This window comes from Mya arenaria, chromosome 11 (genome assembly GCF_026914265.1).
Source record: "Mya arenaria isolate MELC-2E11 chromosome 11, ASM2691426v1".
NCBI lineage: Eukaryota > Metazoa > Mollusca > Bivalvia > Myida > Myidae > Mya > Mya arenaria.
In genome coordinates this window covers 21,835,806-21,862,182 of record NC_069132.1, presented here as the reverse complement: position 1 = coordinate 21,862,182, position 26,377 = coordinate 21,835,806, and the positions used below count along the sequence as shown (strand labels likewise).

At 33.3% G+C, this 26,377-nt stretch overlaps 1 protein-coding gene across 3 annotated transcripts in view; it reads right to left on the bottom strand.

Annotated features, from left to right (window-relative positions):
- The window catches only part of LOC128207141 (muscarinic acetylcholine receptor M1-like), a 59,977-nt gene that overhangs the window by 19,126 nt on the left and 14,474 nt on the right, over positions 1 to 26,377 (bottom strand). Inside the window, exon 1 of one of the 3 annotated variants that reach the window (XM_052909914.1) lies at positions 20,848 to 21,042. The exons of 1 other annotated variant lie outside the window; for it this stretch is intronic. The gene's annotated coding sequence lies outside the window, so the exon portion shown is untranslated. Of the gene's footprint in view, positions 1 to 13,312; positions 13,406 to 20,847; positions 21,043 to 26,377 lie in introns of those variants that run through there. One more of the 3 variants, XM_052909915.1, reaches the window with a different exon arrangement.

The following is a 26,377-nucleotide window of genomic DNA, read 5'->3' as shown; positions in this document are numbered from 1 at the left end:
TACACAAAAGCACAAATTAAATCAAATTCAACTGCAATGCGCTTGTTTTGATAACATTTCCTGAAGGAGTATATCCATATATTTGTACGAAATGTCTGATTTGTGAGTTGATCGATGAAATGTCAATAAGATATGACAAGGGTTTATCAACAACGTTACAACTGAAGGGTAAACACCAGACAAACTCTCATATATTTGCACGTGCATGAACAATCAGATATTCTTGTGTTTTGATGGATGTCTTTTCATATTCATTTATGGCGTACGCACCGATGCATTTTGCATCATTTTTTTTCTTTAACTAAGTCATGCTGTTAAGCGGCTAATCTAGGATGAGCTTGTTATAACTTCACTTCAATTACCATCTTTGTATGCCAAGAAATCAGATGGTATGAATTGTTCACAATGATTCACCAAGAAGTTATCTGGAAATCATTTTATATAGATAGCAATAAATGCCATTACACAATACATTCAGTGTATATTAACATAAATGCATCAGTTTATTGAGTAGTGTACATATCACTACTTTTTTCCGTATTTCGCTGAACCTCGTCCTTTTGGATAGTTAAAAACAGATACGTTGAACGTTTTTTCTTCTTCGAAAATAATTGGCCGTGAGGCTAAAATCATATATAATTGACAATATATATTTCGTAGGCATAGCATTCGCACGTTTTGCGAGTAAACTGCACACGAACGTCACTTTTTGCTATTTAACATGATATTGGATTTAACTCCCGGTCAACAGTATGAACTGTTATTCTCACACCTCAGATAAGTAGATCCAATAATTTAACCATGCTAGAAATTCTTATCTTCCCCACGGGCGAAGATAAAATGCCCGTGTGGAACTCCTTTTTAATGGTCACCACATTGCTACTACATCCCTTGTTGCAGACTGTCGTCTGTATCATAATGGAAACCTTGTCTTGGGGCAATAATTAGGACGCTAATTATATATAACTATTTCTCGCTTCAAATGTCACCATAAAACAGTTTTCACGCATTCGTTGGAATTTCCTAAATGTTTTTATGCGGCATATCATTTACTTTTTTTAATCTATTCAACACTTTGTTCTATTAAAAGAATTCAGGTAATTAATTATGTTTTTCTATTTTTTTTGAATAAACTTTTGTTTTGTTCAAGTAATGAAACAGTTATTTCATGGTAATTTCGGTAAAAGTCGAAACCGTTGTCCCTTGCCGTCGGGGATGACATTCTGAACTTTTATCCTCGGCCTATCAGTCTGTATATCATTATGTAAAACAACGAGTGACTATAAAACCTTGTTGATCGCTCATACCGCCACAAATATAACTTCCATGGTATTTTTTATACGATGATCTTAAGCATGGATGGACACATTGACTCTTTTGGCAGTACACCGACAAGTGATCGTGATGTACGTGCATTTTCAACAACTGATCGTGAATCTCGCCAAAAAAAACCCAGCCAATATAATTATGTGACATATTTATCATATGGGCTTTTTGGACCAAAGATACTCTTGAAATAAAAACAAACTGACATTTGTGATTGTAGTGACAATTAAGAAGACTGACAAACGTATAAATACCATACAAATATACCTATATATTTATTACAATCACAACAAACAGACCGCACGAACAACACCATTAATTATTCATTCCTTATAAATATATCAATATGATAAAATGAAAACTAGAATGCTAAAACATGTCGAGAACGAAAACATTCGTGTAAACAGTTGGTGTTTGTTAGCATTGTTCAATATGTGAATCGCAAATGAGACAAGTCAGAAATTGTCTTTGCACATTAGATAAATAATTAGATAATATATCAAAATGTGACCTAGTAATTGATAAACCGTCTTGGATGACAACGAAGCAGTTATACTTCCACATGTTTCGCGATCATACTTTTGTAAATCACATAAAACCATTTTCAATTTTTTTGTTTTTTGTTAGAATTTTTTTTTTATCATTTGTACAGCAAAATAAAAACTCGCTGTAATTGTTTAACACTCATCCAATACATGGTTTCGGATGGTGCATATTTAAAACTTTTTTTATTTAAATTCTGAAGGTTGAACGCCTTCCACAGCTTTCTGACCTTTTAGCATGCGTGTGTCAAATGCTTGTTGCTGTTAAAGATGATGAAATATGATTCAATATAAACGTACGATTTGACAAAAATGCCCATATAATATCGCAACAGAATGCTACAAAGAAATTCTACAGTATTTATCCGACAACATAATACACGGGTTGTAGATTTATTTAACGTTTAATATTGCTGCTAACTTAAAGCTGACATTTGTCTTGTTGTCACAATGCATAGGGCTTATTGAATGTCTGAAAGAACAATATGAATTTCAGCACCCTTAGGATTTCTTTCTTCGTGCATCAATCAACTTTAATTGATTTTATATCCCACAAGACTCCTGTTTTGAAATTCGGCAAAAAGGCCAGTTGACAAACCCATATGGTCCCCATGGAATAACACATTGTTGACATCTTTCAGCTTAAACTAGAGCATTACCCCAAGCCATTTCAGATAAAGTTACCTTGCATAATAAAGAGGACGTTATATGAATTTCAAACAGTATACTGATCGTGCATCATATTAAATGTGTTTTTGTATGGTTATACAAGATATCATTATTCAAAATAATAAAATCAAATTAGATTTCCTTTAAATTTAATTTCAATGTTAAAAATATAGATTTGAACGCAAGAAGTGTTCAATGAAATCAACTACACAAACAGAAAAATGTGTGCTACTTTTACAGCTTTTTAAGACAAAAGACGAAGCAATGAATTCAATTTCCTTGTCGGAATTGATTGGTTATTTGCCGCAAACAAGGGACCAACATGTCTTTTTGATCCGAGTTCGCGTTCATTAGATCCCAACGGGGACTAGTAAACACACTTTGACTGCCTACTACAGAATAAATGAAAGCAAATCTCATCCTGAATCTACAGAGAAACATATGTAATGAGCAACTGCGTTCCCTCAAACGTGTATAAGCTCTTTGGTAACTCTACATACGTACCGTTTCTTATATCATATTGGCTTCTTATATTAAACACGCGTCACAATTGGATCGGTTCTATGACAGGGAAAGGAAAAATAAATATAACGGTCTGAAATTGATGCTTTATTACATCAATGCAAACTACGTTTACAATATTACAATTAAAACTGCAGGGACAAGCCAAGTAGCAAGCACAGAATAACAATGACCCTATTTGAAGGCAAAAGCTCAAAGCCCAGTCGGTACACACAGCGCACAAAAAAGCAATATAAACAAACAACATAGAAAATACTTCACTGATATATCACACATGCATCAACATATATTGATTAAGGTATATATTTAGGTAAGTGCATATGTCTTTCATATGTATAAGGCCTTCTTTACATTAAAGGCAATATGTTTAAATTGTCATTTGTACGGTTCATTTAATTGCATAGCAGTTGGTTAAAGAGTTCATAGATTATCTATTGGATAGATTGCACATTTAAATTGTTTATTAGCAGTTCTTAAAAAAGTATTGATTTATCAATAAACATTTCAGTTAACTTTGACCTTGACTAAGAAGTAAACAAACTTATGAAAATTGCTGTCTGTAGATGATTACCGCGGTAGCTGGAACATGAAATTAAACCACATTCTTACAGTAACTTCCTAAACTATTGGGTATCAAAGGCGGGTCTTAGTCAGAAGTTATTACCCGATCTCTCAAGACTTAGCTTTAAAACACAGAGTCCAGATCGGTTATAACAAAAAGGCATTTGTATTGAAACTACAGAGACAGTTACAATAGCAGCAAAGGCCGGTCTTACCTGTGGTAATTACTGTCCACGGAGGCGAAGCCAAGGTGTTAGTATTTTCCGAAGTGTGACAATATTCACTGTCACTCTCAAAGCAGTCCATATCTATTTAATCATATCGAACAAAAACTTTGATAACGTCAGAGGATGACAGTGCGGCAAAATGTGATAGTGTGGGATGACAGTCGAAAATATTGCCTTTGCGTTTTACTATAGGTTATATATAAGATGGGCATACTAAAATGTAAAAGCAACGCATTAGTTAGCCTGTTTTAACTCGCTTCCATAACCCAATGAAAGCAACCTTTTCGTCATAACTCTCGATAGTACAACACAACCGACACTTTTGATTGGCCAAAATTACGGTTTATTGTGACAAAATAACGTGATGTCAATGGCGCCATTAAACTGACACTATTTCAACAGCTGCAATTATACTACGTTCAATTTTCCTTTTAGCATTGTGTTCAACATCGCAGTTGAATTTTCCCTGAGACAAGTTGCAAATAATGAGTGTTAAAATATAAATGGAATAGTTTAGTGTTGCAGTTCATTGATGTATGAAAACATGAGATCAGTTTGGATTTCACAGTTGATCCTCAATACTGAAACATTCAGTCTTTAAATAAAATGTCAATTTTATGACATTATCGAGACATGAGATAGGGTTAAAAAGATATTAAAAGAAGAAATTACAATAATTGAAAATGGGATAGACGTTCGCGTTATCGAACAATGCTATGTTAAGTTACATGGCATTTCATTTTGTAGCATGATGTACACATTGAAAATAAATTGAAAACTACAGGGACAAGCCTTTTTGACGAGCATTAAAGAAATTAACACAGTGTAGGGGCACAAGGCAAGTCAGTAATCAACAAAGGTTTAAGAAGTTCATTATTATCATTAAGTGTTGGAAATAAAATGCATACATTTTTAAAAACCATCCACTTGCTGATTTTAAACTCGGACGTTTGACTGGACTACTCACAGAACTATTTTCACAGATGCACTGTCGGAAACATTGTTTCACAACAAAAATGTACTGTTAATCGGAGAATGGTATTCATTAAAGTTCTTTCAAATATCTTCAGTGTATGCCAAAAAATGAGATGTTATAATAAGGCATAATGCTTGTTCACATAAACTCGCCAAGAAGTAATATGGAATCTTTTGCGCATCAAATACAAAACTGACATAACAGGTTTATTTATGTTAATGTCTAAGCTTATATATTTATATATCTTCGTAATAACTTAAAAAGATAGGCATATAGTTAGACTTTACATGGGGACAATTACGTAGAAATGTTTTAAATGTGGAATTTTAATTTCGCTAGAGTAGTAAGCAGCTTACAAGAATCTAATTTAAACAAGCCTACAAACACAAGCCTATGGGTAAAAACATACGAATGTCCTGATTAATGGCATTTAAGCATTGTTGTACAATTAAACACACGAACCATTCAATTCAATTTAAGACAGTTGGCTTTTAACCCATTAACCACCTAGTAACTGTCACGGAAATGTTCTCAGTGTTTGTAACATTCAACAATATGTATGTTCTAATGGACTTAGTTTTTTAAGTATTTTAAGCCTTGAATACTTTTTGCTTTAGCGCAGCCGTAATCAACCAAGTGAATATTAAATCAAGAGCAACGTCTATGATCTGTCAAATGACTTCAACCATCGAATGACAACGTTTATCGATATCAGCAATTCTGGCGTATACATTTACGTTTGAAAGACTGAAGCTGACAGCTTAAAGCTGACAGTGAAGTCGGTACAATTGATCGTCTTTTCAATGCAATGAAAGTAAATCTTTTTTGTCTACCTCATTGACGAGCGCGTTTATTTGCAACAACATTACGATAGTTCAACATGTGATTCGGGTCCAACCAGAAATGGTCAATTAAATAAAGAGCACCTGAGAATTATAGGACATTGTATATACCGTACAGACAACTAACCAATCTGATGGTTCAGCAATTTTGGGGATCCAATTCATCAGAGCCTATTGTAGCGTCTACAGACCTTCCTGCGGGATAGAAATTTGATTAGACAGCTAGGTCGATATGGTCCCTTATTGATGCTTATATCTTGTATTCTTTCATTTTATTTAATCGAAAATTACTCTCGGATACACTTGTCGAGCTTATCGGGTTAAATACGCGTGCAGTTCCTTCAATACAAACGTAAGTTTTCTTAAAGTTCTCTTGTTGTTGTTTTCTCTAATTTGATGTTTATAACGTGGGATAGGCTAGCACAAACATTCATTTGTAACGATATTTCAATATTCCTATAGTCTAAGTGTGCGGTATTGTTACACTGTGTCTATGGTTAAGTGTTCCTTAAACATTGACTAATGTGCGGTTAAATGGTAAAACCACACCTTTTAAGGGTGTGATAGTAGTAGTAATAGTTTCATAGTTTTTTTAGAGTCTCGTCCATTTGCATACATACAAAATATACGTACATAATTCAGTTCAAACACGTACTTGGCCGATCTTAAAGAAAAAAAAAGAGAGACTAAAACAATTATTCAAATTCATATCTTATACTTATTTATCAAAAATATACTAAAAAAAGTAAAGTGTGTTCGCTTAAAGATACCTTATAGTATGTAGATATCAGTAATAGATTTCAACATGTCTTTGCAGAAGAAACAAACGGCAAGACATATGTTATACAAATTATGCAAAATTAAATTTTATTATGCAGCACATTATATCTAGTTCTAAGTATATCAAAACAGATTATGTTAACATACTTATCAAGTCGGGTTGGTCGAATGTCACAGCGGACTTATTTTGATCATTCAATTTTTTAATCGTCAATTCACTTTTTGATTTAAGCAGTTTCTTTCAGTAGAACAAATTTATAACGAACAAGAATTCCTGATTCTACAAAATTGCAGCCAAATAGATTAAGTCGTTGGCTTTCAATCGAATGGGTGCAGCATCACATTTAATCCTAGCTAGTGCAGATCGAAAAACTGTCTGTTCTGTTCTGTTCATATCTATGGGTAAATGGCAAACTCATTATACGGTACTGCTCAACATTGTAATCTGTCTTTATCCTGTCACACTTGAATGGAGATCGACCCGATAACAAGGTGCCGTGTAAACTTTGTTTATTATGATAATTGACCTCGTTATGTTATCTAGAGTCAGTTGGTCATGTGACCTCAAAAACGGACTTCTTTTCTATTCTGAAACGATAAAGGAAAAGCACAAATAATGCTTCAGAAATTTATCAATAGTTCGCCAACAACCGACCTCAAGAATTACTTGCCCAGAAAGATCCATCACTTTGCATGATAATGGCACTGGCAAAGAGAATCAGCCAACAAATCTACAAGTGCACTTAATCCACCCGCAAATGCTGAAAAATGTGCAGCATTCTACGATATTTAATTCTATTTCTGTGATGAATGACAAAATTTCAGTCAACAGAAATGAATGCTCTCATTGCCGATGCAGTTATGAACACCCAACACGTTGTTCTTTAAAATCAACATGAATTAAATCCATTGAACATTGTGGCGACTGTTTGTAAACATTCGTGATCTTGAACCATGTGTGCTGACTGATCCACGTTTAATCACGCTTCATGGCTTTTATGTTTCGAATTGATATTGACGTATTGAAATAAATTCATATTTCAACCAGGATACCTAGTGTGTCGATGTTTACAGAAAAAAAACAGTTGTCTCCCTTTTTTTAAAAGTAACTTGATAATTTTAGGGTAATTTGTTCGTGTTTTGATAACTAAAGAAACAGGTTAAATGAAATACTAGGTTAGTGCCGTGGATGGAGACAGTTTATCCGGCTTCGTTCACCCGATAAATTCGTCCGCCTTACCTGATAAACTTCCTCCAACAACTGCACTAACTTAGTATTCTCTGTAACTTATTTCTGCCAAAACCATTCATGCTAGACACACCTTCAATATCATTTTTTTTCCACTGATTGGTATGAGTATTGAACATAATTTGTGATAAATTATCAATCATATGTTTTCTTGAAAAAAGTCAATTGTGCATAAGCATGTTGTCCTTCTGTCATCAATTTATCTTCAACTACAAAACTAAGTGTTTATACCTTCGACCACTTTTATAACATGCACAGTCAAATATATTTTTATTTAAACGTGAGAACATCTTTGCCAATGGCAATATACACATAACTTTGCTCTACTCCTCTCGGTTTTCTAACCGTTTCACTTTAGACTGCTACATTGGGTGTGTACTTACCAGTGCCCAAGAATAATCTCATTGCTCGATAGTGAACAGCATTAATTTAGGAGAAAGATTTTGTTCCCCATAGTGAAGTGTTATATGTAATTATTGAGACAACATATGAAGTGTACAACTTGGTATGGACATCATAGGACAGGCCTTCATTAGTCGTAAACTTGGTATGGACATCATAGGACAGGCCTTCATTAGTCGTGGATATGAGAAGACCAAGGGCCCTTCACTTTGAGTAATGATTCTTGTCATAATATTATAATCAAGCTGCACTGACAGCATAATATCAAGATACATATATTGACTAATACATTATTTAATTGAGTCCCCATAAGTGAAAACATAACTTGACCTTTGTACAAAATTTGGTCTAAAGTGTACAATATTGCTCTAATGAAACTTCCCTGCAAAATGTTTCACACCAGTCATTAAATAACTCATTATTCATAGTACAACTTCGTAAAGAAGTAATGATAATTGTTCTCATTGCCAATGTTAACCAATAAATAATTCATGAGCTTATAATGTGTTTACATACGTGACATGAATATATTTAAAACTATATGTAATAATGCTGCACTCTCACAGATTGACAGTTTTGATATTCTCAATTTCAGAGTATGCTAATTCTGATTTTGACGTCAATGTTTACAATTCAGTTATAATTATACGATAACTCAAGATAGAGCAAATCTCATTTGTAAGAGAAAAACTGCCGAAAATTTCATTTTTCTTGAAGCAGCCATAAATTATCAATTTTCGAACATAGAAATGAAAAACTAAACTTCGAAATGATATTTTGTAAACAGCTTTATATCACTGGTTTCCAGTCATTAACGCAAAAGAATGGCTCATTCCAAGACCAAAACTAAAACAAGTGGTCGAACAGTCAATCTGTAAGAGTGCAGCTTTAGGACAATGAACTAATAAATAAATCTAATAAACGTTTTTTTTCTGTTCTGTTCTGGGTTTTTTTTCCATTACAGTTTAACCGATAGAGATATACTAATCACATGATTACCCATGATAAGCAAATGCACATGGACTTGGAATCGATATATTACCTTGTTTTACAACTGGTATATATCGGAAGCGGTCCTTATCCGATTCAAGCGTGAAATCAATAGCGTTAATTTGTACGGCAGTGCGAATAATTAAAAAAAAAAAATATGTTATTGACAAATCTAAAATGTAATTTAAATATGTTTAACTTACACGTTACCAGATTCATTCGATATTAGTAAAAATTGGTATGTGGTAAGAGACGATACTTGTTTCAGGGACTTTTATTTCAGTTGCGCCCATGTTTAGTACACATACATGGATTTGGGGAAAAAAACCTTCGACGTCTTTAAATCGTTATGTAAGTGTATATCAAGATTTATGATTAATCTGATTCTAAAAATGCACAGAGTGAACCAATAGACATTCTAGCTCTAACACTGGCGATCCTCACACGAAAAACAGTAAAATGTCTGTCATTGACCACAACGCGGTATCAGATAAGCTGTGCTCGAAAGAGAAGGGTACAAAATTGTCTTGAAAACTTGAAAATTAAAGTGCATCGAGTTACTCGGTAAGCCTTGTGAATGCATGTATTGTTCTCCACGAGGTATCTTCCATACAGACATAATTTCCATCTAAAACATGCGTCATCGTAAACAACCAATCGCTCTCCATGCGCAATGTCGTTTTTTGAATATATCGTTTAAACATATAGAAATCAGTGTTAATACTCACCGAACCGAGGACGTTTTTACCCCAAATAGTAAATCAGTAAACATGGGCGTACCTGAATTATTGCCCTTGTATTTGATCCAGTGAAAGGTCGTAATATATTTCACCAAATGAGAACCAAAAGTTATATTTCACGTATTTGCCTAAAAATGAAATTAAAAGTCATTGAATTACATTTTTGTTAAGAAGCGACTAATTGTATGCGCACATAACAGTGTGTATTGTGTCATCGAAATGTTAGGTTACGTTCACATTTATGTTGTTTATGTATGTATGTATTAATGCTATTTATGTATTGATGATTATACAAACGAGCAATACAATTTGATCAACTTAAGTCATTGTACAAATCAAGTCAAGTTTACTCGTCGTTTAAAACCCAAGCTATGTACAATTTCAATGTAGTTACAACTGGTACAACATTGTCACTAACCATGCAATATGCATATACGTATATTGAATATTTCATTTAGTGCGCGTCAGAACTTTGCCAAATGGTTACCGGTCAAACTTATGCCAAAAGAAAGGAACTCTCTCCAATATCAACAGAACAGAACAGAACAGACGTTTATGTCAAATCCAACACGTGACATATACGCATTGAATTATGTCAAAATGACCCATGATCAATGATGAAATATTAAGAGTTCATAAAATGCATGGCAATCGACAGATCAGTTATTAACAAATAAAAATTACTACATGTATTTATAAGGTATATGAGTATGGTTAAGTTTTGTATCATACATTAGGCATTGACATTCGTACGAGTTACAAAGTATGCTGCTTTCTAATAACGAAAGCTTGATATATATGCACAGTGAGTAGTTTGTGGAGTTTTGTGCTTTTGCTGTCATAGCTATCGGGTTTGTCAGTGTAGTTTCCATTGTGTGCTTCAAAATGAACACGCCCAGTAGTCAAATATATTACGATGACACAACGTCAAATTACAACAATACACAGATTCCATATACATAACTATCGGTATATTAGGTAACCACCTTTGAACTATCAGCGAAAATGGAATGTTACTTATTCAATAGTATTGTCTTTGATCCTATATAAAATGTATAAATTGTCAAACATTCCGTTTAATCTTACTGTAACGTACATAACGATTCTTTATATTAACAGGAGCGGGAATCATTCAATCTTTTTTTTGTAGAAGTATAATTAAAATTACTAGTCCAGCAGCAAAACATCCACAAAGGCCCTATTTAGAGACACAGTGCTAAGAACCAAAGCATTGTAAACGAGAGACACCACTGTATGAAAAACACAGGCAGACCTCAAATTTTGTTTTTATTTACTTAGTAAAATCGACTTACATACATCATGAAGAAAAAAACGTTCCCTTAAATTATTTCGTTGAATTGGTATTAAATTAACTATAGCCAACACATGCAGTGGATAAGTCAAGAAAGGCTAGTAAATACGTTGTTTACGATGCATTTATGACGATTATTTTGGTAATAACTTTAACGCCGAATTTTACAATCTATATATCTTTTGTAAATCACAAACAGTAACTTGACAAATTTTGTTGTTGTGTATATAGAAGGCTGTTGTGTTGGCTTGGGTATTGATAACTATTTTTTTCCAGAAATTATTAGAGTAGAAAAACAACATTGAAGTTCATAAATCACAACAAATAAACTACAGTAACTGCCTTTGAACTCGTTTTTGCTTTCACTAGAAAATAGGAGATTGTTTTACTCCATAGATATTCAATTTATATCCTTAAAAGTGCTTGGTGATATACTTGATTTTCTAGAAAAAAAAACATTTAAGCTTGAATAAGGGTTTAATGGATTGCGCCAGTTCTTTTAAGAGAATATGGATTGAAAGACACATTAAACTTCAAATTAAACGTGACGCAAACAATTACTGAAATCAAAGCGTAAATGCTTATCTGAGAAACAATTAAATATACAGGTACAAGCCCAGTAGCCTAGCAATTAACTACAATTCTGTTAAGAGCTGCAATAAATTCTAACTTAGGCAAACACAACCTAGGAATACACAAACATTAAACATCTATCAAAATGTCGTAAATAACAAATGGTGAGATAGACGCATTTCCAAGGTCAGAACATTGTAAGTTGTTTCGTGTTTTTTAGCTTCATAGTTAGATAAAAATGTACATGTTTTTAAAACCTGGACTATCCACATTGTGAGCTTTGCTTTAAGGTGTTTCTACTTGACATTGAACACAAAAGTTTACCATTGTAAGCCATCTGGGAATATACTATGATCTATTTACAATATATCAAGGTTGTGTATGCACTTTTGTATATGTTCTATGTATTTGGAACTACTTACTTAATTTTCAAACTTAAAAACAACCACAACTTTTCGGTTGAACTCTTGAAGATTGAGACGAGAGGTGAAACCTTATGCCAAGAGAAAGTGTATATATTTCCATTCGTGTCAGTGACGTGACGAAATACACTATTCTCTAAATTTGTTATTGTGTATGTCATGTCAAAAAGAAATATTAGCAATTTGAATGTCGTTTTTATACAAAATCAAATGTCTTCAACAATTTGTAAATACCCTTTTACTTTAAAGATGCACTCTCACTCCCAAATCAGGTTTACCACAATTAATGATATTATTTTAATATTAATATAAGGATGAATAAATGTCGAAAACAATGGTTCTTATGAAGAAACCCGAGTTTAATATGAAAGAAATGAGCATAAAACATGGTACTTCTACCTTATGTAACTATAGTAGACCACAGTAAATCTTTTAGCATTCACCAATCATTTAATGTTTTTGCGCTTTCTGCAATTAAATACACGGTTCCAATCTTGTTATCAGTAAATAATATTTTCCATAAATGCATCATTTAGTAAGTAGTTCAAGGTTTATCAGTCAAAATTGATGAATTGATGTTTGTTATACATGTGTATGTACTGATATTGAATAAGAGTGTCACTTTAAGCAATACTACGTGGTGTTTTATAACAATAAATACAAAATAATATTTAAAAAGGCCTCAAACAAATTTCATTTTTCAAAGATTCACGTTTACCAAAGAGTATATATCAACAGAAGCATAAAAAACAATTGTCAGTAAAAAATGACATTTCTTATTAAAATCACCCTCTGTAACAATAATTAACTGATGCAAACATTATACAAACAATTATGCTAGACATTAATTGATCAGCAATAATTAATATTTTTAACCCTAGCGTTGTTGCATTTTCATAAATAAAGTATATCAATACAAAATTGTTATTTATCAAGATAAATATTTCTCACTATTTAAATTACTGTATTTCTTAATTCCTTTCTTTAATAATCATTCGAGGGTTTCCGGTACATATTTTGACAGAAATAATTCTCTTTTAAAGCAGTTATACACACAGCTAAGTAGAATAAATGGTGTTCTATCATTGTAATAACATTAAAATCAATTATATTAAAACAATCCGAACTAAAGTATTAAACATGTAGTCAATGTAGCTTAATAAGCAAATAACAACTCACCACAGGCGTATCCTTCAAGGCTCGTAAATTACTGAATAATATTTAAAGACCAATAAATACAGCTTTGGACACATCCAGCAGCCTTCGAGAGGCAGCACGTGTTAGAAGGAATATATCCGTTCCGCTGTAGGCAACTATTGGAGCAGCATCAGAAAGCCGCAGAAACCGAGGGACCCAGGCAGCTGAGACAAGTAGAACGCTCGCCGCAAAATATTTATACCTTTTCTTGTACTACAGCTTGGTTCTCCAGTATCACTTTGTAACAAATTAGGTTTCACAGCAGAATATATTTCCTTACGCGAGTTAACACTCCGCCGTCATTGTTTGCGGGAATAGTTGTTGTATCATGAATGCTCTACTTCAGTTCCTGTGTTACTTTAATGATACCTGTATATGTTTAATGCATGTAAAAAACGCTGGGAATAGTCTTGACAAAACATTTCTTCCTAAACAATTTTTTTCATAAACCATTTCATTCTAAAATATAACAATTATTAACTTACTCTTTGCACTTCTTTTTAGTATTCGACCATTGTTAGGAAATCCATCGGTTGCTCTCATGAAATGAACATATGCAAATAACATATATATCTAGAATCTTCTTACGTTTTCGCAACGGCGCTTAAAGACACATTCGATTGTTTGAATAACCTGAGCGCTTCGTGTCGAGTTGCAATGAACATGTATTCATATTAACTACGCTATTTTAATTGGTTGGTAGTAAATAGAATTGCTTCTTTTCTATTACCCCGTACCATATTGCGTTTGTTCATAACTATAAGAAATATAGTTTCCAATGGTACTTTAATTGTTACATAATTTTGAGCCTATGCAAAGACTCATCGGCCTGTATTAAGTATTACGCTTAATCATTAAATAAAATTCATCCTGATTTTTTTTATGAAAACGGCAGTATTACAAATATGCATGTAAGCAGTTAAATGGTATATCTTCGGATCGCTTTCTTTAAATGGCAACGACTGTATGAGTTATGGTCGTCCATTAGGTTAAGTTTCTTTTCTAACAAACTAGCACGACATATATTGTTATTATTTTAAAGCATTGCCATTTTGTAAAAAAGGCACATTTTATTGCAAAACATAAAAACAGACCATGTTTCACCATCTTGATGGGACAGTTTCGAACCTCTGTCATGCACAATGTATTTTAGGTAAGAAGTTTAAAAAGAGATTTTATTCAAAATATAACATTTTATAAGTGTAACTATCAATAAGCCTGTATCAACCGGCATTCCATATGAGGGTTTTGTTTCAAACCTGAACGATAATATTCAGTTATACGCTATCATCGCATAGACATTGACAGTATTTAAGTTGCAATAATTGATTATATGTTTTAACGTTTTAGAAAAGTACACTGTTCTTATCTGGCTTCCCTATCTTATATGAATAGCATGCAGTCAATCACACTCTGTCATTTAAGGGGGGCTATTTAATTAACTGACAGATGTGTCAACTCGTCTATCTTAATATTGTCTTGTTTGAGAACATTGGCCAAATATCAAATTAAAAACAAATACGCAAAATACAAATTAAGGTTTTCAGACAATGTACATGAAGCATTGCTAAATGTCAATACATATTGTTTAGAAACACAGCTTTGCACTTTAATAATTCGATTTAATAAATCACATAATTGGCAGTACGTTAACAGCCGTTTTGATGTTCTTTATCTGTATAAATCTATGCCTGTCTAGTCAAAGTCAAGTCAAACACCGTTTATTCACTCGTACTATAAAGACGGCAAATGAGGTCATATACAAAACATATATACATGGCGGTAGATACTTTGTTAAATCAAACTACAATTCATATGATACCTTGTAAAATGATTATTTTTTACAGCTCTGAATTTCAAAGAAAACAAGAAATTGGCTTATTTGCTTTGTTTCCACAAAAACAACACATCATAAACACAGCCTGTTCTTTGGGAGAGTTTGATTAGTTTCTCCGGATTTTCATTTATTTGCAGGTGATGTCTTAATCAATACATGCAATGTAAAAAAAATAAGAAACGAATTTTTCAGGGATTAATATATTTCCTGCTGGATTAGAATCATGAATCATTAACAGTGCCTTACTTTAAAGTGAATAAATTTCCATAGAAGAAACATGACACACCTTTCCTATTGCTTAAATTAGTTGGATTTAAACATATTTATATGAAAAGAAATGCTTATTATGTACGTGAAACGGTAGAAATGGCATATTTTCCAGTATGAAGTTTAACTTTTAACAATGAAAAGTATAAGGAAATCAATTAATAATGCGTAACCTTTTTTGTTGTTGCTTGTAATTTCTTTATATAAACTTAAACTGACCTTTTACAGCCATTTTTCCATTTCCCTCTCAGAAAATTAGTTTCACAAATTCTATTTTTGCGGAATGCGGTTTCATGACAAAAATGCACTGTAAAGTGGTTAATCGGAGATCGATTTTCATTCACGTTCTTTCAAATATCATCATCGCATGCCAAAAACCATTATGCTTGTTTACATCCACTTGCGAAGTATTATGAAAACTATTGCACAAATAACCTACGTAACTGATGAAACAGTCTTTTGGAAGTCAATGTTTAAGCAGACTTGTTGTATAATCAGGCAACAAGTATTTACAGCTTATTAGCGAAAACATAGAACTGTTTTGAATAATGGCATCAAATCATTACTGTTCCAATACAGCACACGCACTACTCAGTTTAAATAAAAAAAATGTTTTTTTACAACCATTTACCACCTAATGGACGTAACAGAACAAAAATGTGTTTGTACTTTTAAACAATATGTATGGAATATACTACTTTTTACCAAATGAACTTAGTAGCATAAGTATTTGTAGCGTTTAATGGCCGTGGCTTTAGCTCCATCCAAATCCACAAAGTGATTTTCAAATCAAGCGCAATGTCAACGTTTTTTACCGGATTGACGAGCACGTTTATTTTTTCTCAGCAGTACAACAAGTAACTATTACTTGGGTCCACCAATGAGCATAAGAAGACAAAGTGTTTACAATTCGCCCGTCGAATGATTCAGCAGTTTTAATCATCCAAAAAATCCGTGCTTACTTGTTTTTGGTCTACAGTATTTCTAGAACGATGTGTGTGTAACTTTTTTTTCTTTTTTCCTTGGGGGAGTGGATTTTTGACTTGACAGATAAGTCGGTAGGGTCCGTTATAGATACTATTAGGCAACATTAATGTTTTCTGCAATTTCATTTCATTTGCAAACTATTTTCATATATAATTGACGAGTTCATCGTCCATGAATACATATGCAGTTTTTTTCATTTACCTACATTACTTTTTTTTTAATGACTTTGGTATGCTGTTTTCACTCATTGTTTCAAGGCAGTATCATAAAGATTTATTTATAACAATATTTTATATTCATTGTGGCGTTGTGTCTCTCGTTTAGTGTCTTTTAGGCATTGACAGATTGGCCGTTATATAGGAATAATATATCTTTCCGAATGCATTAATATCTGCGGACGCCCAATAGTAATATGCTCGAGTGCACGGCACTCAAAAATCCCCTACACAGAGCCAATTTACATGACGCCTAGCCACCCTGATATTAATAGTCGAAACAGTTAAACCAATGCAGGTATATACTAGTCACATGGTAAGTAAACCCTTGACAAACTAATTCATATGTACTTTTTTATGATCGGGAGCTGTCGTTATCCGATTAAGGCGTCATAAAGCATCATTAGCGTCAATTTGAACGGCAGTTAGAATAATTGAAAACAAAACAAAAAATAATATATTATATTATTGATAAACTGACAAACTATATTAGCACTTTAGCAACGTCAATTGCTAATGACATCAAACCTGTAATGTTCGCAACAAAACAAGATAGTGGGTGTCTTATTCTAAACTGTACTTAACGTGCATATTAGTTCGAGGTTTCGAGGTAACAATCACCTTGTTTTTTTCGCCAATCAAGTTGTCGTGCAAAGTCTTTATTACATTATTCACATTAAAAGTAATACACATGTTGCCAGACTACAGAGAATACTAGGGAATTGCCGTGGTGGACTTTAAAAATAAATTCCGTAGCCGTGCCGGATGAACACTCACTATCCACGGCACTAACCTAGTAGTCTATTTATCCTGATACTTATTTTAAACAAACAGACACCATAAATTCCCTTAACCTTAACAAGTATATTCGAAACAGAGGGACAACTTTTTCTTTTATTTTAAATATGCCCAAAGATAGTTCTCAAGACTTCTCAATTTCAATTTTATCCAATACATTTATAGTCAAAGTAGTTTATTTTAATACGTCAATATCAATTCAAAACAAAACAAAATTATATTGCGTAAACATGGATCAGTCAACAAACATTATCATATGATAAAACAATTAAGTAAGTAACATACGATATTATTGCATTAGTGTACAGAAGTCATGGTTTAAATGCACGATTGTTTAAAAACAACCGCCACATGTTAAATATATTTAATTCATGTTGATATTAAAGAATATAATGTTGGATGGTCAGAACTGCACCGGTAAAGAGAGAATTCATTTATGATGTAATAGAGATTTTGTCATTCACAACAGAAATGGAATTAATTATCGTTGGATGCTGCACAGTTTTCAGCAACTGCGGTGGGTGAGGTTATTGCAAAAGTAGATTTTCTGGCCGATTTTCTTTGCCAGTGTCATTATCATGTAGTGTGATGTAACTTTCTGGGCGAGTAATTGTTGAGGTCGGTTGTTGGCGGACTATTAATAAGATACTGAAGCATTATGTGTGCTTTTCCTCTGACATTTCAGAATAGAAAAAAGGTCCGTTTCGCCGTCACATGACCAACTGATTTTACTTATATATCACGTGGCCAACTACCCTAATAAACTAGAATTTACACGGCACCTTGTAATTGGATTGATTTGTATGCGAGAGACAGGATAAAAGGAATATTAGCAAGATTTCCGTATGTCATGAATTACCTTTCTTGTGGAATTGTTGTTCAAAATACATCATCAGTTAACTCGTGTCATCGTTATATGTTTTGTTATATATATTGTTTACACATTTGTGTTGTTTGTGTGATTTATATGTATATATATGTATGATGTGTATATACTGATGCTGACACTATCGAACATTAATATATGATTAATCAAGGTCATTTTTTAATACGTACATATATAAAACCTATCACCGGCTTGGAAAATACCTCCTAAATTTGCTAACATCAATTTATCGTTATCTGTAGAAGTGCTTATTAATTAATGTATATTTATCTTTAATTGCAAAATAATTCACCACTACTGACTGACAATCATTTATCTTTTTGTTCACATTTTATTTTTATACTTCTCGTTGAATTTTACCTGTTTGCTCATAAACTGTTTGTATGCTATAGGCATTATTGCCTGAATGCATTGAAAGTTGTTGTTGTTGTTATTGTTGTTGTTATTGTTGTTGTTGTTGTTGTTGTTATTGTTGTTGTTATTGTTGTTGTTGTTGGTGTTGTTGTTGTTGTTATCGTTGTTGTTGTTATCGTTGTTGTTGTTGCTTATAGAAGGTTTTTGTGTAGACTGAGTGGAGTATTGATAGCGACACTTGTAATTCTCGGAAATTATCAGCAGCCATAAAGTTAAATTATTTTCCGTGAGTTTTGACATGTGTTGTCTTTTCCAGTGTAGAAAGACAGATAAATACAACTCTTGACAATATCGTGGATCGCTTGCCTGTCAAAATTAATGTAATTGATTTAAAAATAATAAGCTTTAAGTATATAAAGGATAACACACTAAATTATAAAAACGCAATTCCCGTAATTGAATTTCAGAGACAGTTCAATGAGTATTTTGCTCATTTTTTTCATTAAAAAATAGGAACTGTTTTACCCCATAGATATTCGTATATATCAATAAAATTGATTGATGATGTACAGCCTGGATACTAATTGATTTTCAGAACATGTAATTTAAGACAAGGGTTTCGTGGACGGGCACCAGTACTTTTACCAGAATTAGAATTGAAAGAGATATCAAATTCCAAAAGTTTACGACGAGCAAACAATTACATAATTAAAGCGGTAATGCTTTTCTAAGAAACAATGACAATTACAGGGACAAACCTAGTGGCCTTAAACTTAACCAATATCCTGTTTGGAGGCACAACTAACATTACACAGTTATCACGATGTCGTCATTGATAAATGGTTGGATAAACGCATTGCCACGGTAAGTTGTATAGTCCTTCCGTGTTTTTATTAGTGGTTGGCAGATTTTCTCGGCGATATCGATTTGCCGTTATCGATTAATCGAAGAATGAGGCCTTGTACTCTAGGGCCGAAGAGTTCTATATCTTTGCGTTTTTTTAACATTCCGCTTATGTATCTTTGGCCTAGTTAAAAAAGGAAATAACTTATAATTGAGTGAAACAGCATAGCCGCCGAAATAGCAACTATACAAGCGGATAATGACCAGTTGAATACGATTATCATTGAAATGATGAAGAATGATAGCTCAGCTATAGTTGTAATATATATTATCTAATAAAATAGTATTAGAAAAATGCTCAGTTGTTATTTCATTTTCTCGAGCTTCCTTCAGACTATGTTGATTATTTCTTGTTCTAAGTACTACTAGTCAGAATTGCTGAGAGTGTAAATGCACATATGCTGTTATGACTTTGTAACCATTGTATTCAAGTCAGGGACTGACAGAGAGTCATCATGAAGCATTGACTGTTTAGCTTTGTTACTTTATCAACAACAAGTTCACACACAGTTTATCTTTGTTTGTTTTTTTAATTTGTTATTGTTTACAATTTGACATAAAATGTGCTTGTAAGATAGTTGGGAAAAACAATGTTTACAAACTAAATAAATTGACACTTCTTACTATATTTGATTCTTATGTCATGCAAAAATTGTCATTTTAATTACCAAAACGTTCTAATTATATATTCCAAATGACACAAAATGTATTCTTTTTAATTGTCTTATTATTATCGATTAATCAAATATTAATTCGGCGTGTCTGTCCGTTTAATTGAAAATGAATATCAAGCCGATCAATGAGCTTTTCATAGATGCATCTTAAGATTAAAAATGTATATGTTTTATAAACATGGACTTTTCATACTGTGTTTGTGCATTTAGATGTTCAAAGAAATAGCTTTACTTGATAATAAACATAAAAGATACCACTGTAGGCCAACTGACATTGTTTTTATTGTTTTTGTATGAATCAAGATAAAGAGATTTAAAAAAACAAAAACAAGATTAGTTATTTTTCACTTTATTTATATTGCTATCTTACCTTATACTGTTCTTCAATAATCGTTCATTTTTTCCGGTACATATGTCTGACACACATAACTTGTTGGTGTTTATCTTAACTATTTTTTTGCATTTATACACACAACTCAATAGTCTAAAACAATTATTCAATAAATGTAACACATTTAAATTTATAAGTATAGTAATAAATCCAACTATACTCTGATAACTCTAATCAATATATCTCAATAAACATAACAACTCACCACAGGTTATCTTTCAAGGCTCGTTAATTACTGAATGATATCTAAAGACCAATTAATAAAGGTTAGGACACAGCCAGTAGCCTTTGGGAGGTAGCACGTTTAAGATGAAATTTTTCCGTTCTGCTGTAAGCAACTTTTGGAGCATCATCAGAAAGCCAGGGAAACAGGAACACAGGCAGCTGTGACCGATAGAACACTCTCCGCAAAATATTTACATCCTTGCGCTACAGCCTAGTACTGACAGTAATACTCTGTGACAAATTATGAGCACAGCATAATATTTTTTCTCACGCGAGTTAGGATCCCGTCTACTTTGTTTATTCTCTACCTGTGTTATCTCCTGTACATGCTGGATCCATTTAAAAGGACGTTGAGAAGAGTCAGCAACAATTACATTCCTTTTTAAACAAAATGTATGTTCTAGTTCATTTGATTTAAAGAGACGACCATCACCTGCTTGCATTCGACCAATGTAAGAAAATTCAATGGCTCTTTTATAAACAATTTAAAAAGCGTATATCTGGATCGCGCTGGTGCTTGAAGAGACACTCGCTAGTTTCAATTACCTGTGCGCTTTTGTTTAGTCATAATGAACATGCATTCGTATAAACTACCCTATTGTAATTGGCCGGTAGTAATTATAGCTTCTTTAAACCAGTGAAACAATTAATATGCGTCGTTCATCAATTTAAAAGATTTAGATTCCAACGGTACTTACAACAGATCATCGACAGAGTAAATATCTGAAAACCTACTGTGTTATCAGACAGTGTTTTCCACGATGTCGAAGTTAACAATTTGCGTGTGGGCAATGCCCTCGTAACGATCTGTTAATAACGTTATATATATGTGGAGAGCTTTTACCAGATAGACGTAAATTACATTGATTGGGCATTTCATATGCGCTTCAACTTCATTATCAACACAATACAAAACACGATAAGGCATTGAGTTCATTCTTATCTGGCTGTATGTTATTGGTGCGTTAATTGCATTCTCAAGCTAGTAATTTCATACGTTTAATAAAGTTTTACACGTGATCGATAATATGGCGGCCACGAAATATTTGGTTCGTCGTTTAAATATTCAAAATACTCAAATTTCTTAGGCAATAAAATTGTTCTTGCGTATTATCGTTTTCACTATATTCATTGATTACTGACTTTGGATACTGAGAGCTTTTTATGTGCAGGAAAGGAAAGAAAAGCAAAAAAATAGAAGATACTTATTTCTGTTAGTTACATTATCGGGGGGAAAAGTGCAGTTCTGTGCCCGAACGAAGATTCCGTCCTCACCGATCCTGTATTCGATTATTTTGTCCCTAGTCCGCTTCCATGACGAAACCTGGCGTCATGATTCCAGCTCCATAGCCAGCCGTTCAATAACTGGGATATGCAACAAGTTGTATGAAAATAGACTTGATTGTTACATCAAAATTGAGTTTCTTTTGTTTATAAATTTAAAGTAGGACAGAAAAGACTAAGAAAATACATTTATATATAAGACAATAAAATTGATAAGCAACGCAATGATTTGATTCTTTACATTTATCAGAAAATTGAACATCTGAAAGATTACATGACCATTGAGCTTGGCCGACAGAGTTCACAAAAATATACGCTGATGAAAAATGAACAAGAGCTTCAAGGCCATGTAAACACGGCAGACAAACCGTGCGATTCTTTCTTGAGTAACTCGTCGAGTAATCAACCGCGCAATCCTCAAAACAATCCATGACGTAACAAAGTGTCACTGTCATATCCAGCGGTGTTCCATTCACGGACGGAGAGGACATACTCACCAAGGCAAAGTGACTAATAAATGGTCTATGCCAATAAGTTTCAGATAGTGTCAGTCTGACGGGGCCACTCGACCCCATCCCGAATTCAGAACAAGCACCCGTATGTTAAAATAAGTTTCCGCTCTCTTGAAAGGTTTTTCCCCTAAGCTAGAAAATGACTCTTTATGACAATGCTACGTATGCTCAAGTTTTCTTATAGAGCAGTAAGTCCCATGCCGAAAGATTAATTGACGCGTGAGCTTTTTGCGCGGGCTACCTCATGAACATGTCTTCCATTTTGACACGAATGGCCGAATCAAGCAGCGTCATACAGGACTAATGCCACCCGCAGCAGTTACCGCACCGATTTCCGATGTGCTCTAGGCAAGTTTTATTTTTCCCATGCTTATTACCTCCAGAATGTCCGGTCTATGGTAGAGATTCATTGATATATGTGTTTAACAACTGTGATTTTATTTTGTTATCGGGTGACTCGAACCCATGAACAAGTAACTTAATTGTCGGATATAATGCATAAAGTTGACCACTTACCTTCACGAACTGTTATTGCTAAGCTAATAGTCAAAATGGCTGTTTCACAGTGAGTAATGGGTTCACATGTTTTTCAACCAAAGACAATTATGTGGGTGATTATTTGTGTATAATACACATGTTACTATAAATAGTAACATTTTACTATAAAAATTCGTTTCCGCAATAATGATTATCGTCTCCGCCCGTGAGATTATCATGGCACGTCAGGGCGATTATGGCATAATTGCCGAAGACAAAAACGTGCACACTGACGTCGTTTTCACGAAAATAAAAATGGCTACCGTATACTTGGTAGGCAAACAATTAAACATTAAAAGCTTTAAAGGGATTAAAATGGAACTATCGGTGCAATAACAGTGAAATTAGTTTTACCAATAATGACATCTTCCGTGTTTCAGCAACGAGTACTACCCGAAACCGTACCGGATGTTTACATTCGGTAAAGGTCATAAAGCAGTGAGACAAGGAAATGTTTTGTTGAAAAGTTTTTTAAAACTTTTTTTCGCTTAGAAATGTTAATTATTCCAGCGAAATGGCTGGGGTCATTCAAGCCGAGATTCTTATGAAACCGCTCCTAGGCTTGATCGACTCCCTAGCTGTGCTCACCTATTGAAATGAACATCACAATCAGCCGATTTAGATTTCTAAAACAGGACATATTTGAAGAATGGAAAAATTGCAGGCTTATTCTGAAAACACGTACGAAAAGGTTTGCTATTTTGATTTCCAGTCACTCGTTATTTTTCGCACCTAATGCCATTCAAAACCATTTTGTTATATCTCATTTTTAAGGCGTCCAGACTACATGGGTACTTATATGACATATCCATCATTATTCCACAAAGTCATGTTTTCAAATTAGGGATGGACACCGGATACCAAATCAGTATCCGGATATTCGTATCAAGTATTCGAATACTATCCGGATACTCGTATCAAATTTTTTTCATAATAAGTAAATTTCCTATTATATGTCACATTTGACATAATTGTCCACTTAATTTATAATTCGTCATATGGCAATTTCACTTTTTCATTCATTCTTTCTCAGTCTTAATAATTTATAATGTTATAATCAAAGCTAATCAACTTATTGTACGTCATAAAACTCATACCACATAAATACCTCGCGAATTTGATAGTCACTTCGGCGGAGGTGGTTGCTTGGTTACTGCCACGTGCTTTCGAGTTTGTTATTTATCAGCAGGTTTTATGTTAAATGACGCTTTGATTATTTGATAGTTGATTGTAATTTTATTTCATTACATTGTTTGACTTAATGCAATACCTACAATTTCTGCGGTGTTTTGTAATGAAGGATATAATTGCGGAAAAGATAAGAAGACAAAAAGACGATCTGATTTTTCTTTATTTACATGCGTGTACTTTTTTTATTTATCAATACACAAAACATGTTTACATATCGTATGTAAAATAAAATACACTACACAAAATAAAACGTGAATAAATACTAAATAGGAAATAAATCGTGATACAGGAATAACGATTAATAATTCAAAACACAATTACAAAATGATGGAAATTTGATTGAAAAGTGAAAGGATTAACAAATTTGTTTTTGTATTTATTGTTCAGATAGCAATAATTTCTTCATGCATATTCATCAAAAATACGATTGGTCATTAATAGCTTTGATTGCACGACCCTTATCATGTGATTGGACGATCAATTCCTACGGATTAATGATCAATCCGTTTAATATCAACTAGTGCCAATTAGTGTCAATTAAGCACATCTGAGATCATAAAACAACACTTGTCATTGTAAACAAGGTCATAGAACTTCACAGGGTATTGCACAATGACACAATATCACGCCTTGTGCAAACACCCAATTAGAAGACGAATTGTGACACATACCCGCTTCGCGACAGACACTGTTGATCACCTGAAATATTTCATCTGAAAAGTTTTATAACAATTGCTATGTCTCTGCTAAGCTATTTCATTGAAATTTTAATTCTTAACGAATATTCGAATACCCATTTTGGTATCCGAATACTTGCGTGATATCCGGATATCCGGATACTCGGATATTAGCTTCCATCCCTATTTCAAATCCATTTGAAATCATTGACAAAAGACAAAACATATGTATTATACAGGATAATACATGGATGACCATTGCTTTTGGTTGATAATTGCCCCAGTGAAAGGAATAATTTCCCGAAGGCTTTAGCCTGAGGGCAATTATTTTCACTGGGGCAATTAACAACCAAAAGCCATGGTCAACCATGTATTAATCTATAGATAACCCACGACCTGTATGATAACTGTTAATCGTTTGAAAAACGTTTTTCAGTCTATTGTTAGTAATTATAACCTTCACGGCTATTTAGGACAGAAATCAAAGATGTTTAATCATTCACTGTTACTGGGTCAGTTCACAATAAGCGGCTTGGCGGAGAATGAAAACATGAAGAGCATCTAAGTCTGCTTCAAACATTAACCATCCGAATAACAAACTTTACAAAAAAGAATGCAATTTCATGGATAGTGTTCTTGCACGTTATGCATTTATTGAAGTGATATCCTTGATTGAAATTGACTTAAAATATACAAAACCATGCGAAGCACTAAACGATTAAATGCGCCTTTATCTAAACATACGACGATGAATTGCACCGGGAAGCGATACATAGTACACAAACATTTTGGAATGATAAACTCTCTATTCTCTCGCAGAAGCTTCATGTTAGGAAAAATACTTTACGAAATGCACGGGTCCGAATATTATTTGTTCTTATTTGCGAGCATTTTACATTAAGGCCAGACAGCGTTTTTATAAACGACTAAAGCAAATCAACCGTGATTATCCACGCACGGTCTCGACCGAAATTGAAACAGTTTCAACAACTAAAATGAATTATGGGATAAAATAAAATGCCTAGGTCCGAGAAAGGACACGGCAATAACCACTGAAATTGTCGACAAAAATCAAAAATGGCACAAGTACAACCGATAGAAGTCTAGTCCATGAGCACTGGCGAATGGATTTTGAAAGACAGTAGTGTGAATAGGAACGTCTTTGATTAGAATTTCTATTATCGCGCAAAAATCCATAAACATGAGCACAAAATTACACATGGCTGATTCAACGCTTACGCTTAAGATATTCTTGACCACCCATTTTCGTTAGAAGAAGTAACGAAATATGTTATAAGGACAAAAACGA